This window comes from Hyla sarda, unplaced genomic scaffold (genome assembly GCF_029499605.1).
Source record: "Hyla sarda isolate aHylSar1 unplaced genomic scaffold, aHylSar1.hap1 scaffold_506, whole genome shotgun sequence".
NCBI classification, from domain to species: domain Eukaryota; kingdom Metazoa; phylum Chordata; class Amphibia; order Anura; family Hylidae; genus Hyla; species Hyla sarda.
Window position 1 is genome coordinate 108344 of NW_026610517.1, and position 15313 is coordinate 123656.

General features: G+C 45.8%; 7 non-coding genes across 7 annotated transcripts; all 7 read right to left on the reverse strand.

Annotated features, from left to right (window-relative positions):
• Positions 1-1408: 1408 nt before the first annotated feature.
• Positions 1409-1599, reverse strand: LOC130337797 (U2 spliceosomal RNA). Its single transcript, XR_008878624.1, has one exon. It is a non-coding gene; the product is annotated as a U2 spliceosomal RNA (small nuclear RNA).
• A 2084-nt stretch (positions 1600-3683) lies between these two features.
• On the reverse strand, positions 3684-3874 carry LOC130337798 (U2 spliceosomal RNA). Its single transcript, XR_008878625.1, has one exon. It is a non-coding gene; the product is annotated as a U2 spliceosomal RNA (small nuclear RNA).
• Positions 3875-5964: 2090 nt separating this feature from the next.
• LOC130337799 (U2 spliceosomal RNA) lies at positions 5965-6155 on the reverse strand. Its single transcript, XR_008878626.1, has one exon. It is a non-coding gene; the product is annotated as a U2 spliceosomal RNA (small nuclear RNA).
• Positions 6156-8240: 2085 nt separating this feature from the next.
• On the reverse strand, positions 8241-8430 carry LOC130337748 (U2 spliceosomal RNA). The gene has a single exon (XR_008878585.1). It is a non-coding gene; the product is annotated as a U2 spliceosomal RNA (small nuclear RNA).
• A 2082-nt stretch (positions 8431-10512) lies between these two features.
• Positions 10513-10703, reverse strand: LOC130337744 (U2 spliceosomal RNA). The gene has a single exon (XR_008878581.1). It is a non-coding gene; the product is annotated as a U2 spliceosomal RNA (small nuclear RNA).
• Positions 10704-12790: 2087 nt separating this feature from the next.
• Positions 12791-12981, reverse strand: LOC130337800 (U2 spliceosomal RNA). Its single transcript, XR_008878627.1, has one exon. It is a non-coding gene; the product is annotated as a U2 spliceosomal RNA (small nuclear RNA).
• Positions 12982-15067: 2086 nt separating this feature from the next.
• On the reverse strand, positions 15068-15258 carry LOC130337745 (U2 spliceosomal RNA). The gene has a single exon (XR_008878582.1). It is a non-coding gene; the product is annotated as a U2 spliceosomal RNA (small nuclear RNA).
• Between the last annotated feature and the right edge of the window lie 55 nt (positions 15259-15313).

A 15313-nucleotide genomic window follows, 5' to 3' on the forward strand; every position in this document is an offset into this window, starting at 1 on the left:
AGAGAAATAGACGACATCACCAAACAGCTCCATAGTCACATACACAGCAAAGGAGAGATGTTGTTTACACCTAGTGATGTCAGTGGTATTGAGTGACATCACAGCACAGTGCTAAGGCTCCTGGGCCTGGACACAGCAGCGGCTGCAATATCTCAACGGAGAATACGTTTATATATATGTGTGTGTGTGCGCGTATATATATATATATATATATATATATATATATATATATATATATTTCTCCGCCGAAATCACTTTTAAACCCATTTCCACCTTTTTTTCCCTTCTCTTCCTCTTACTTTTTTTTCACGTTTTTTTACGTTTTTCTCCTTTTCGCCTCTTTTCTGGGCGTATTATTCTTCTTTTTCTTCTTTTTTTTCGTCTAATGCATACCCCATCAGTGCAGCAATGCTTATTCAATACCGCCAGCAGATGGAGACACTGGGGGATAATTTTCTAAGGATTTATACTGATTTTTCCTGTCTGAATTTGTCGCACAGAAAGTTGCAGGCCAAATATGTGTGACATTTCTGCGACTTTAGCTTCTAGAGCATTTTTACAACATTATACATAGGTGCTGAATACATAAAAAGCGACTGTTCAGCGACAGACAAGTCGCATCGGCTGAAAGTAGGCCAGAATGTCAGTCCATGTTGGAGCAGGTTTAGATACAGTCTAAAGTATAGATCTCAAAGTCTGTGCACAGAATTTAGCAAGGGCCTCGCACCTTCTGATGCATCAGGTAGGTGCACAATAGCATAGCCTAACCCTCTGTACTTTGGTCTATATTGATGCGGGACATAGACAGCCAGCTGATGACCAATCCATTAGTGCAATGGATGGCTGGAAGCATTTGTCTTTGCCTTTGCAATACCACAGAAGCAATGCATGGTCAATGTACAGCAATGACACACCTGTGTGAACAGCCAGGAGACCCCCCCCATGTTATGTTACATAGTTACATAGTTAGTACGGTCGAAAAAAGACATATGTCCATCAAGTTCAACCAGGGAATTAAGGGGTAGGGGTGTGGCGCGATATTGGGGAAGGGATGAGATTTTATATTTCTTCATAAGCATTAATCTTATTTTGTCAATTAGGAACATTCAGCACCCACCCGCTATCAAGGCAGCTGCCTATCATGTCATGCCCTACCTGCACAGGTGTGCTGGCTACTCAAATGATCCAATTAAGGAGGCCATTTAGTCAGCAGCAGCAGAAGTCCTGTGCCTGGACGCTCCAACAGCGGCCAGACACAAGCAGAAGCAGAAGCAGCAGAAGCAGCAGCAGCACCACCTTTTGTTTTTTGGCTGCAGCAGCAGCAGCAAGGCCCACAGGGCTGGCTAGCTGGCTAGCCAGCAAGCAGGTAGCAATGAAAGTAGGAATCTTTCTTTTTAACCCTGTAAGGGGGTGGTGCACTGTACCCGAAGATACTGCCATATCGGGTCAATGCATAGGGCGACGGAAGCAAGCTTCGAAATCGGCCCCCGTTCTCAAAAATCCATTTAATATATGGTCCCCAGATAGGGGACGTATCAGATATTAAACTGATAAGAACAGATACTACACTTGATCTTAGCCAAAAGGCCGAGAAGCGATAACCGTGAAAGGGGCGGGCCCAACAAGGTCCCCTTCATGGGCACTATCACTGCTTGCTGTCAGGGAGGCTGCCAGACAATTTTCCATGCACACTCTGGGCTGGGGGGCAGTCAACCACCAGTACACACAGCAGAACCTAAACCCATACCATTATTGCTAAGCAGCAAGACAGGGGCCCATTGCACTCCCACGGGGCCTTTTTAAATGCAATCCATAACCCGGATTTGCCAGGAACCCTTCTTACTCCTCCTACTTGCATGTGACACTGGGCTTAGGATCTGCATAGGAAACACACACACAAGCACACACCTACCTTTGTTGCCTGCAGATGCCTCCTTGGCTGTCCCCAAACGGTATCAAACCAACACCCACGGGAAGCTGTAAGCATAGAGGACATGCCTGCACCCCATTGGACTTACCTGTGTGGGTTAAATCCGGGTTATTTGACAACCTATGGCGGTGATGGTTCTGCTCAGGCAGAGCAGTGCTGATGCTCCTCATAAAGCTGTCGCTGCTGTGAAGGTTCTAGGTGACATCACAAATCCCTATGGTTACATACACAACAAAGCTGGGTTGTTGTTGTTTACACTCTGCAAGGCCTGTGGAAGTGAGTGACATCATAGCACTGTAGTTCTGAGGGTTCTAGATGGATGCAACAATCTCCTGTTGCTTCTATGAAGGCCATAATAGACGACATCACCAAACAGCTCCATAGTCACATACACAGCAAAGGAGAGATGTTGTTTACACCTAGTGATGTCAGTGGTATTGAGTGACATCACAGCACAGTGCTAAGGCTCCTGGGCCTGGACACAGCAGCGGCTGCAATATCTCAACGGAGAATACGTTTATATATATGTGTGTGTGTGCGCGTATATATATATATATATATATATATATATATATATATATATTTCTCCGCCGAAATCACTTTTAAACCCATTTCCACCTTTTTTTCCCTTCTCTTCCTCTTACTTTTTTTTCACGTTTTTTTACGTTTTTCTCCTTTTCGCCTCTTTTCTGGGCGTATTATTCTTCTTTTTCTTCTTTTTTTTCGTCTAATGCATACCCCATCAGTGCAGCAATGCTTATTCAATACCGCCAGCAGATGGAGACACTGGGGGATAATTTTCTAAGGATTTATACTGATTTTTCCTGTCTGAATTTGTCCCACAGAAAGTTGCAGGCCAAATATGTGTGACATTTCTGCGACTTTAGCTTCTAGAGCATTTTTACAACATTATACATAGGTGCTGAATACATAAAAAGCGACTGTTCAGCGACAGACAAGTCGCATCGGCTGAAAGTAGGCCAGAATGTCAGTCCATGTTGGAGCAGGTTTAGATACAGTCTAAAGTATAGATCTCAAAGTCTGTGCACAGAATTTAGCAAGGGCCTCGCACCTTCTGATGCATCAGGTAGGTGCACAATAGCATAGCCTAACCCTCTGTACTTTGGTCTATATTGATGCGGGACATAGACAGCCAGCTGATGACCAATCCATTAGTGCAATGGATGGCTGGAAGCATTTGTCTTTGCCTTTGCAATACCACAGAAGCAATGCATGGTCAATGTACAGCAATGACACACCTGTGTGAACAGCCAGGAGACCCCCCCCATGTTATGTTACATAGTTACATAGTTAGTACGGTCGAAAAAAGACATATGTCCATCAAGTTCAACCAGGGAATTAAGGGGTAGGGGTGTGGCGCGATATTGGGGAAGGGATGAGATTTTATATTTCTTCATAAGCATTAATCTTATTTTGTCAATTAGGAACATTCAGCACCCACCCGCTATCAAGGCAGCTGCCTATCATGTCATGCCCTACCTGCACAGGTGTGCTGGCTACTCAAATGATCCAATTAAGGAGGCCATTTAGTCAGCAGCAGCAGAAGTCCTGTGCCTGGACGCTCCAACAGCGGCCAGACACAAGCAGAAGCAGAAGCAGCAGAAGCAGCAGCAGCACCACCTTTTGTTTTTTGGCTGCAGCAGCAGCAGCAAGGCCCACAGGGCTGGCTAGCTGGCTAGCCAGCAAGCAGGTAGCAATGAAAGTAGGAATCTTTCTTTTTAACCCTGTAAGGGGGTGGTGCACTGTACCCGAAGATACTGCCATATCGGGTCAATGCATAGGGCGACGGAAGCAAGCTTCGAAATCGGCCCCCGTTCTCAAAAATCCATTTAATATATGGTCCCCAGATAGGGGACGTATCAGATATTAAACTGATAAGAACAGATACTACACTTGATCTTAGCCAAAAGGCCGAGAAGCGATAACCGTGAAAGGGGCGGGCCCAACAAGGTCCCCTTCATGGGCACTATCACTGCTTGCTGTCAGGGAGGCTGCCAGACAATTTTCCATGCACACTCTGGGCTGGGGGGCAGTCAACCACCAGTACACACAGCAGAACCTAAACCCATACCATTATTGCTAAGCAGCAAGACAGGGGCCCATTGCACTCCCACGGGGCCTTTTTAAATGCAATCCATAACCCGGATTTGCCAGGAACCCTTCTTACTCCTCCTACTTGCATGTGACACTGGGCTTAGGATCTGCATAGGAAACACACACACAAGCACACACCTACCTTTGTTGCCTGCAGATGCCTCCTTGGCTGTCCCCAAACGGTATCAAACCAACACCCACGGGAAGCTGTAAGCATAGAGGACATGCCTGCACCCCATTGGACTTACCTGTGTGGGTTAAATCCGGGTTATTTGACAACCTATGGCGGTGATGGTTCTGCTCAGGCAGAGCAGTGCTGATGCTCCTCATAAAGCTGTCGCTGCTGTGAAGGTTCTAGGTGACATCACAAATCCCTATGGTTACATACACAACAAAGCTGGGTTGTTGTTGTTTACACTCTGCAAGGCCTGTGGAAGTGAGTGACATCATAGCACTGTAGTTCTGAGGGTTCTAGATGGATGCAACAATCTCCTGTTGCTTCTATGAAGGCCATAATAGACGACATCACCAAACAGCTCCATAGTCACATACACAGCAAAGGAGAGATGTTGTTTACACCTAGTGATGTCAGTGGTATTGAGTGACATCACAGCACAGTGCTAAGGCTCCTGGGCCTGGACACAGCAGCGGCTGCAATATCTCAACGGAGAATACGTTTATATATATGTGTGTGTGTGCGCGTATATATATATATATATATATATATATATATATATATATATATATATTTCTCCGCCGAAATCACTTTTAAACCCATTTCCACCTTTTTTTCCCTTCTCTTCCTCTTACTTTTTTTTCACGTTTTTTTACGTTTTTCTCCTTTTCGCCTCTTTTCTGGGCGTATTATTCTTCTTTTTCTTCTTTTTTTTCGTCTAATGCATACCCCATCAGTGCAGCAATGCTTATTCAATACCGCCAGCAGATGGAGACACTGGGGGATAATTTTCTAAGGATTTATACTGATTTTTCCTGTCTGAATTTGTCGCACAGAAAGTTGCAGGCCAAATATGTGTGACATTTCTGCGACTTTAGCTTCTAGAGCATTTTTACAACATTATACATAGGTGCTGAATACATAAAAAGCGACTGTTCAGCGACAGACAAGTCGCATCGGCTGAAAGTAGGCCAGAATGTCAGTCCATGTTGGAGCAGGTTTAGATACAGTCTAAAGTATAGATCTCAAAGTCTGTGCACAGAATTTAGCAAGGGCCTCGCACCTTCTGATGCATCAGGTAGGTGCACAATAGCATAGCCTAACCCTCTGTACTTTGGTCTATATTGATGCGGGACATAGACAGCCAGCTGATGACCAATCCATTAGTGCAATGGATGGCTGGAAGCATTTGTCTTTGCCTTTGCAATACCACAGAAGCAATGCATGGTCAATGTACAGCAATGACACACCTGTGTGAACAGCCAGGAGACCCCCCCCATGTTATGTTACATAGTTACATAGTTAGTACGGTCGAAAAAAGACATATGTCCATCAAGTTCAACCAGGGAATTAAGGGGTAGGGGTGTGGCGCGATATTGGGGAAGGGATGAGATTTTATATTTCTTCATAAGCATTAATCTTATTTTGTCAATTAGGAACATTCAGCACCCACCCGCTATCAAGGCAGCTGCCTATCATGTCATGCCCTACCTGCACAGGTGTGCTGGCTACTCAAATGATCCAATTAAGGAGGCCATTTAGTCAGCAGCAGCAGAAGTCCTGTGCCTGGACGCTCCAACAGCGGCCAGACACAAGCAGAAGCAGAAGCAGCAGAAGCAGCAGCAGCACCACCTTTTGTTTTTTGGCTGCAGCAGCAGCAGCAAGGCCCACAGGGCTGGCTAGCTGGCTAGCCAGCAAGCAGGTAGCAATGAAAGTAGGAATCTTTCTTTTTAACCCTGTAAGGGGGTGGTGCACTGTACCCGAAGATACTGCCATATCGGGTCAATGCATAGGGCGACGGAAGCAAGCTTCGAAATCGGCCCCCGTTCTCAAAAATCCATTTAATATATGGTCCCCAGATAGGGGACGTATCAGATATTAAACTGATAAGAACAGATACTACACTTGATCTTAGCCAAAAGGCCGAGAAGCGATAACCGTGAAAGGGGCGGGCCCAACAAGGTCCCCTTCATGGGCACTATCACTGCTTGCTGTCAGGGAGGCTGCCAGACAATTTTCCATGCACACTCTGGGCTGGGGGGCAGTCAACCACCAGTACACACAGCAGAACCAAAACCCATACCATTATTGCTAAGCAGCAAGACAGGGGCCCATTGCACTCCCACGGGGCCTTTTTAAATGCAATCCATAACCCGGATTTGCCAGGAACCCTTCTTACTCCTCCTACTTGCATGTGACACTGGGCTTAGGATCTGCATAGGAAACACACACACAAGCACACACCTACCTTTGTTGCCTGCAGATGCCTCCTTGGCTGTCCCCAAACGGTATCAAACCAACACCCACGGGAAGCTGTAAGCATAGAGGACATGCCTGCACCCCATTGGACTTACCTGTGTGGGTTAAATCCGGGTTATTTGACAACCTATGGCGGTGATGGTTCTGCTCAGGCAGAGCAGTGCTGATGCTCCTCATAAAGCTGTCGCTGCTGTGAAGGTTCTAGGTGACATCACAAATCCCTATGGTTACATACACAACAAAGCTGGGTTGTTGTTGTTTACACTCTGCAAGGCCTGTGGAAGTGAGTGACATCATAGCACTGTAGTTCTGAGGGTTCTAGATGGATGCAACAATCTCCTGTTGCTTCTATGAAGGCCATAATAGACGACATCACCAAACAGCTCCATAGTCACATACACAGCAAAGGAGAGATGTTGTTTACACCTAGTGATGTCAGTGGTATTGAGTGACATCACAGCACAGTGCTAAGGCTCCTGGGCCTGGACACAGCAGCGGCTGCAATATCTCAACGGAGAATACGTTTATATATATGTGTGTGTGTGCGCGTATATATATATATATATATATATATATATATATATATATATATACTCCGCCGAAATCACTTTTAAACCCATTTCCACCTTTTTTTCCCTTCTCTTCCTGTTACTTTTTTTTCACGTTTTTTTACGTTTTTCTCCTTTTCGCCTCTTTTCTGGGCGTATTATTCTTCTTTTTCTTCTTTTTTTTCGTCTAATGCATACCCCATCAGTGCAGCAATGCTTATTCAATACCGCCAGCAGATGGAGACACTGGGGGATAATTTTCTAAGGATTTATACTGATTTTTCCTGTCTGAATTTGTCGCACAGAAAGTTGCAGGCCAAATATGTGTGACATTTCTGCGACTTTAGCTTCTAGAGCATTTTTACAACATTATACATAGGTGCTGAATACATAAAAAGCGACTGTTCAGCGACAGACAAGTCGCATCGGCTGAAAGTAGGCCAGAATGTCAGTCCATGTTGGAGCAGGTTTAGATACAGTCTAAAGTATAGATCTCAAAGTCTGTGCACAGAATTTAGCAAGGGCCTCGCACCTTCTGATGCATCAGGTAGGTGCACAATAGCATAGCCTAACCCTCTGTACTTTGGTCTATATTGATGCGGGACATAGACAGCCAGCTGATGACCAATCCATTAGTGCAATGGATGGCTGGAAGCATTTGTCTTTGCCTTTGCAATACCACAGAAGCAATGCATGGTCAATGTACAGCAATGACACACCTGTGTGAACAGCCAGGAGACCCCCCCCATGTTATGTTACATAGTTACATAGTTAGTACGGTCGAAAAAAGACATATGTCCATCAAGTTCAACCAGGGAATTAAGGGGTAGGGGTGTGGCGCGATATTGGGGAAGGGATGAGATTTTATATTTCTTCATAAGCATTAATCTTATTTTGTCAATTAGGAACATTCAGCACCCACCCGCTATCAAGGCAGCTGCCTATCATGTCATGCCCTACCTGCACAGGTGTGCTGGCTACTCAAATGATCCAATTAAGGAGGCCATTTAGTCAGCAGCAGCAGAAGTCCTGTGCCTGGACGCTCCAACAGCGGCCAGACACAAGCAGAAGCAGAAGCAGCAGAAGCAGCAGCAGCACCACCTTTTGTTTTTTGGCTGCAGCAGCAGCAGCAAGGCCCACAGGGCTGGCTAGCTGGCTAGCCAGCAAGCAGGTAGCAATGAAAGTAGGAATCTTTCTTTTTAACCCTGTAAGGGGGTGGTGCACTGTACCCGAAGATACTGCCATATCGGGTCAATGCATAGGGCGACGGAAGCAAGCTTCGAAATCGGCCCCGTTCTCAAAAATCCATTTAATATATGGTCCCCAGATAGGGGACGTATCAGATATTAAACTGATAAGAACAGATACTACACTTGATCTTAGCCAAAAGGCCGAGAAGCGATAACCGTGAAAGGGGCGGGCCCAACAAGGTCCCCTTCATGGGCACTATCACTGCTTGCTGTCAGGGAGGCTGCCAGACAATTTTCCATGCACACTCTGGGCTGGGGGGCAGTCAACCACCAGTACACACAGCAGAACCTAAACCCATACCATTATTGCTAAGCAGCAAGACAGGGGCCCATTGCACTCCCACGGGGCCTTTTTAAATGCAATCCATAACCCGGATTTGCCAGGAACCCTTCTTACTCCTCCTACTTGCATGTGACACTGGGCTTAGGATCTGCATAGGAAACACACACACAAGCACACACCTACCTTTGTTGCCTGCAGATGCCTCCTTGGCTGTCCCCAAACGGTATCAAACCAACACCCACGGGAAGCTGTAAGCATAGAGGACATGCCTGCACCCCATTGGACTTACCTGTGTGGGTTAAATCCGGGTTATTTGACAACCTATGGCGGTGATGGTTCTGCTCAGGCAGAGCAGTGCTGATGCTCCTCATAAAGCTGTCGCTGCTGTGAAGGTTCTAGGTGACATCACAAATCCCTATGGTTACATACACAACAAAGCTGGGTTGTTGTTGTTTACACTCTGCAAGGCCTGTGGAAGTGAGTGACATCATAGCACTGTAGTTCTGAGGGTTCTAGATGGATGCAACAATCTCCTGTTGCTTCTATGAAGGCCATAATAGACGACATCACCAAACAGCTCCATAGTCACATACACAGCAAAGGAGAGATGTTGTTTACACCTAGTGATGTCAGTGGTATTGAGTGACATCACAGCACAGTGCTAAGGCTCCTGGGCCTGGACACAGCAGCGGCTGCAATATCTCAACGGAGAATACGTTTATATATATGTGTGTGTGTGCGCGTATATATATATATATATATATATATATATATATATATATTTCTCCGCCGAAATCACTTTTAAACCCATTTCCACCTTTTTTTCCCTTCTCTTCCTCTTACTTTTTTTTCACGTTTTTTTACGTTTTTCTCCTTTTCGCCTCTTTTCTGGGCGTATTATTCTTCTTTTTCTTCTTTTTTTTCGTCTAATGCATACCCCATCAGTGCAGCAATGCTTATTCAATACCGCCAGCAGATGGAGACACTGGGGGATAATTTTCTAAGGATTTATACTGATTTTTCCTGTCTGAATTTGTCGCACAGAAAGTTGCAGGCCAAATATGTGTGACATTTCTGCGACTTTAGCTTCTAGAGCATTTTTACAACATTATACATAGGTGCTGAATACATAAAAAGCGACTGTTCAGCGACAGACAAGTCGCATCGGCTGAAAGTAGGCCAGAATGTCAGTCCATGTTGGAGCAGGTTTAGATACAGTCTAAAGTATAGATCTCAAAGTCTGTGCACAGAATTTAGCAAGGGCCTCGCACCTTCTGATGCATCAGGTAGGTGCACAATAGCATAGCCTAACCCTCTGTACTTTGGTCTATATTGATGCGGGACATAGACAGCCAGCTGATGACCAATCCATTAGTGCAATGGATGGCTGGAAGCATTTGTCTTTGCCTTTGCAATACCACAGAAGCAATGCATGGTCAATGTACAGCAATGACACACCTGTGTGAACAGCCAGGAGACCCCCCCCATGTTATGTTACATAGTTACATAGTTAGTACGGTCGAAAAAAGACATATGTCCATCAAGTTCAACCAGGGAATTAAGGGGTAGGGGTGTGGCGCGATATTGGGGAAGGGATGAGATTTTATATTTCTTCATAAGCATTAATCTTATTTTGTCAATTAGGAACATTCAGCACCCACCCGCTATCAAGGCAGCTGCCTATCATGTCATGCCCTACCTGCACAGGTGTGCTGGCTACTCAAATGATCCAATTAAGGAGGCCATTTAGTCAGCAGCAGCAGAAGTCCTGTGCCTGGACGCTCCAACAGCGGCCAGACACAAGCAGAAGCAGAAGCAGCAGAAGCAGCAGCAGCACCACCTTTTGTTTTTTGGCTGCAGCAGCAGCAGCAAGGCCCACAGGGCTGGCTAGCTGGCTAGCCAGCAAGCAGGTAGCAATGAAAGTAGGAATCTTTCTTTTTAACCCTGTAAGGGGGTGGTGCACTGTACCCGAAGATACTGCCATGTCGGGTCAATGCATAGGGCGACGGAAGCAAGCTTCGAAATCGGCCCCCGTTCTCAAAAATCCATTTAATATATGGTCCCCAGATAGGGGACGTATCAGATATTAAACTGATAAGAACAGATACTACACTTGATCTTAGCCAAAAGGCCGAGAAGCGATAACCGTGAAAGGGGCGGGCCCAACAAGGTCCCCTTCATGGGCACTATCACTGCTTGCTGTCAGGGAGGCTGCCAGACAATTTTCCATGCACACTCTGGGCTGGGGGGCAGTCAACCACCAGTACACACAGCAGAACCTAAACCCATACCATTATTGCTAAGCAGCAAGACAGGGGCCCATTGCACTCCCACGGGGCCTTTTTAAATGCAATCCATAACCCGGATTTGCCAGGAACCCTTCTTACTCCTCCTACTTGCATGTGACACTGGGCTTAGGATCTGCATAGGAAACACACACACAAGCACACACCTACCTTTGTTGCCTGCAGATGCCTCCTTGGCTGTCCCCAAACGGTATCAAACCAACACCCACGGGAAGCTGTAAGCATAGAGGACATGCCTGCACCCCATTGGACTTACCTGTGTGGGTTAAATCCGGGTTATTTGACAACCTATGGCGGTGATGGTTCTGCTCAGGCAGAGCAGTGCTGATGCTCCTCATAAAGCTGTCGCTGCTGTGAAGGTTCTAGGTGACATCACAAATCCCTATGGTTACATACACAACAAAGCTGGGTTGTTGTTGTTTACACTCTGCAAGGCCTGTGGAAGTGAGTGACATCATAGCACTGTAGTTCTGAGGGTTCTAGATGGATGCAACAATCTCCTGTTGCTTCTATGAAGGCCATAATAGACGACATCACCAAACAGCTCCATAGTCACATACACAGCAAAGGAGAGATGTTGTTTACACCTAGTGATGTCAGTGGTATTGAGTGACATCACAGCACAGTGCTAAGGCTCCTGGGCCTGGACACAGCAGCGGCTGCAATATCTCAACGGAGAATACGTTTATATATATGTGTGTGTGTGCGCATATATATATATATATATATATATATATATATATATATATATATATTTCTCCGCCGAAATCACTTTTAAACCCATTTCCACCTTTTTTTCCCTTCTCTTCCTCTTACTTTTTTTTCACGTTTTTTTACGTTTTTCTCCTTTTCGCCTCTTTTCTGGGCGTATTATTCTTCTTTTTCTTCTTTTTTTTCGTCTAATGCATACCCCATCAGTGCAGCAATGCTTATTCAATACCGCCAGCAGATGGAGACACTGGGGGATAATTTTCTAAGGATTTATACTGATTTTTCCTGTCTGAATTTGTCGCACAGAAAGTTGCAGGCCAAATATGTGTGACATTTCTGCGACTTTAGCTTCTAGAGCATTTTTACAACATTATACATAGGTGCTGAATACATAAAAAGCGACTGTTCAGCGACAGACAAGTCGCATCGGCTGAAAGTAGGCCAGAATGTCAGTCCATGTTGGAGCAGGTTTAGATACAGTCTAAAGTATAGATCTCAAAGTCTGTGCACAGAATTTAGCAAGGGCCTCGCACCTTCTGATGCATCAGGTAGGTGCACAATAGCATAGCCTAACCCTCTGTACTTTGGTCTATATTGATGCGGGACATAGACAGCCAGCTGATGACCAATCCATTAGTGCAATGGATGGCTGGAAGCATTTGTCTTTGCCTTTGCAATACCACAGAAGCAATGCATGGTCAATGTACAGCAATGACACACCTGTGTGAACAGCCAGGAGACCCCCCCCATGTTATGTTACATAGTTACATAGTTAGTACGGTCGAAAAAGACATATGTCCATCAAGTTCAACCAGGGAATTAAGGGGTAGGGGTGTGGCGCGATATTGGGGAAGGGATGAGATTTTATATTTCTTCATAAGCATTAATCTTATTTTGTCAATTAGGAACATTCAGCACCCACCCGCTATCAAGGCAGCTGCCTATCATGTCATGCCCTACCTGCACAGGTGTGCTGGCTACTCAAATGATCCAATTAAGGAGGCCATTTAGTCAGCAGCAGCAGAAGTCCTGTGCCTGGACGCTCCAACAGCGGCCAGACACAAGCAGAAGCAGAAGCAGCAGAAGCAGCAGCAGCACCACCTTTTGTTTTTTGGCTGCAGCAGCAGCAGCAAGGCCCACAGGGCTGGCTAGCTGGCTAGCCAGCAAGCAGGTAGCAATGAAAGTAGGAATCTTTCTTTTTAACCCTGTAAGGGGGTGGTGCACTGTACCCGAAGATACTGCCATATCGGGTCAATGCATAGGGCGACGGAAGCAAGCTTCGAAATCGGCCCCCGTTCTCAAAAATCCATTTAATATATGGTCCCCAGATAGGGGACGTATCAGATATTAAACTGATAAGAACAGATACTACACTTGATCTTAGCCAAAAGGCCGAGAAGCGATAACCGTGAAAGGGGCGGGCCCAACAAGGTCCCCTTCATGGGCACTATCACTGCTTGCTGTCAGGGAGGCTGCCAGACAATTTTCCATGCACACTCTGGGCTGGGGGGCAGTCAACCACCAGTACACACAGCAGAACCTAAACCCATACCATTATTGCTAAGCAGCAAGACAGGGGCCCATTGCACTCCCACGGGGCCTTTTTAAATGCAATCCATAACCCGGATTTGCCAGGAACCCTTCTTACTCCTCCTACTTGCATGTGACACTGGGCTTAGGATCTGCATAGGAAACACACACACAAGCACACACCTACCTTTGTTGCCTGCAGATGCCTCCTTGGCTGTCCCCAAACGGTATCAAACCAACACCCACGGGAAGCTGTAAGCATAGAGGACATGCCTGCACCCCATTGGACTTACCTGTGTGGGTTAAATCCGGGTTATTTGACAACCTATGGCGGTGATGGTTCTGCTCAGGCAGAGCAGTGCTGATGCTCCTCATAAAGCTGTCGCTGCTGTGAAGGTTCTAGGTGACATCACAAATCCCTATGGTTACATACACAACAAAGCTGGGTTGTTGTTGTTTACACTCTGCAAGGCCTGTGGAAGTGAGTGACATCATAGCACTGTAGTTCTGAGGGTTCTAGATGGATGCAACAATCTCCTGTTGCTTCTATGAAGGCCATAATAGACGACATCACCAAACAGCTCCATAGTCACATACACAGCAAAGGAGAGATGTTGTTTACACCTAGTGATGTCAGTGGTATTGAGTGACATCACAGCACAGTGCTAAGGCTCCTGGGCCTGGACACAGCAGCGGCTGCAATATCTCAACGGAGAATACGTTTATATATATGTGTGTGTGTGCGCGTATATATATATATATATATATATATATATATATATATATATATTTCTCCGCCGAAATCACTTTTAAACCCATTTCCACCTTTTTTTCCCTTCTCTTCCTCTTACTTTTTTTTCACGTTTTTTTACGTTTTTCTCCTTTTCGCCTCTTTTCTGGGCGTATTATTCTTCTTTTTCTTCTTTTTTTTCGTCTAATGCATACCCCATCAGTGCAGCAATGCTTATTCAATACCGCCAGCAGATGGAGACACTGGGGGATAATTTTCTAAGGATTTATACTGATTTTTCCTGTCTGAATTTGTCGCACAGAAAGTTGCAGGCCAAATATGTGTGACATTTCTGCGACTTTAGCTTCTAGAGCATTTTTACAACATTATACATAGGTGCTGAATACATAAAAAGCGACTGTTCAGCGACAGACAAGTCGCATCGGCTGAAAGTAGGCCAGAATGTCAGTCCATGTTGGAGCAGGTTTAGATACAGTCTAAAGTATAGATCTCAAAGTCTGTGCACAGAATTTAGCAAGGGCCTCGCACCTTCTGATGCATCAGGTAGGTGCACAATAGCATAGCCTAACCCTCTGTACTTTGGTCTATATTGATGCGGGACATAGACAGCCAGCTGATGACCAATCCATTAGTGCAATGGATGGCTGGAAGCATTTGTCTTTGCCTTTGCAATACCACAGAAGCAATGCATGGTCAATGTACAGCAATGACACACCTGTGTGAACAGCCAGGAGACCCCCCCCATGTTATGTTACATAGTTACATAGTTAGTACGGTCGAAAAAAGACATATGTCCATCAAGTTCAACCAGGGAATTAAGGGGTAGGGGTGTGGCGCGATATTGGGGAAGGGATGAGATTTTATATTTCTTCATAAGCATTAATCTTATTTTGTCAATTAGGAACATTCAGCACCCACCCGCTATCAAGGCAGCTGCCTATCATGTCATGCCCTACCTGCACAGGTGTGCTGGCTACTCAAATGATCCAATTAAGGAGGCCATTTAGTCAGCAGCAGCAGAAGTCCTGTGCCTGGACGCTCCAACAGCGGCCAGACACAAGCAGAAGCAGAAGCAGCAGAAGCAGCAGCAGCACCACCTTTTGTTTTTTGGCTGCAGCAGCAGCAGCAAGGCCCACAGGGCTGGCTAGCTGGCTAGCCAGCAAGCAGGTAGCAATGAAAGTAGGAATCTTTCTTTTTAACCCTGTAAGGGGGTGGTGCACTGTACCCGAAGATACTGCCATGTCGGGTCAATGCATAGGGCGACGGAAGCAAGCTTCGAAATCGGCCCCCGTTCTCAAAAATCCATTTAATATATGGTCCCCAGATAGGGGACGTATCAGATATTAAACTGATAAGAACAGATACTACACTTGATCTTAGCCAAAAGGCCGAGAAGCGATAACCGTGAAAGGGGCGGGCCCAACAAGGTCCCCTTCATGGGCACTATCACTGCTT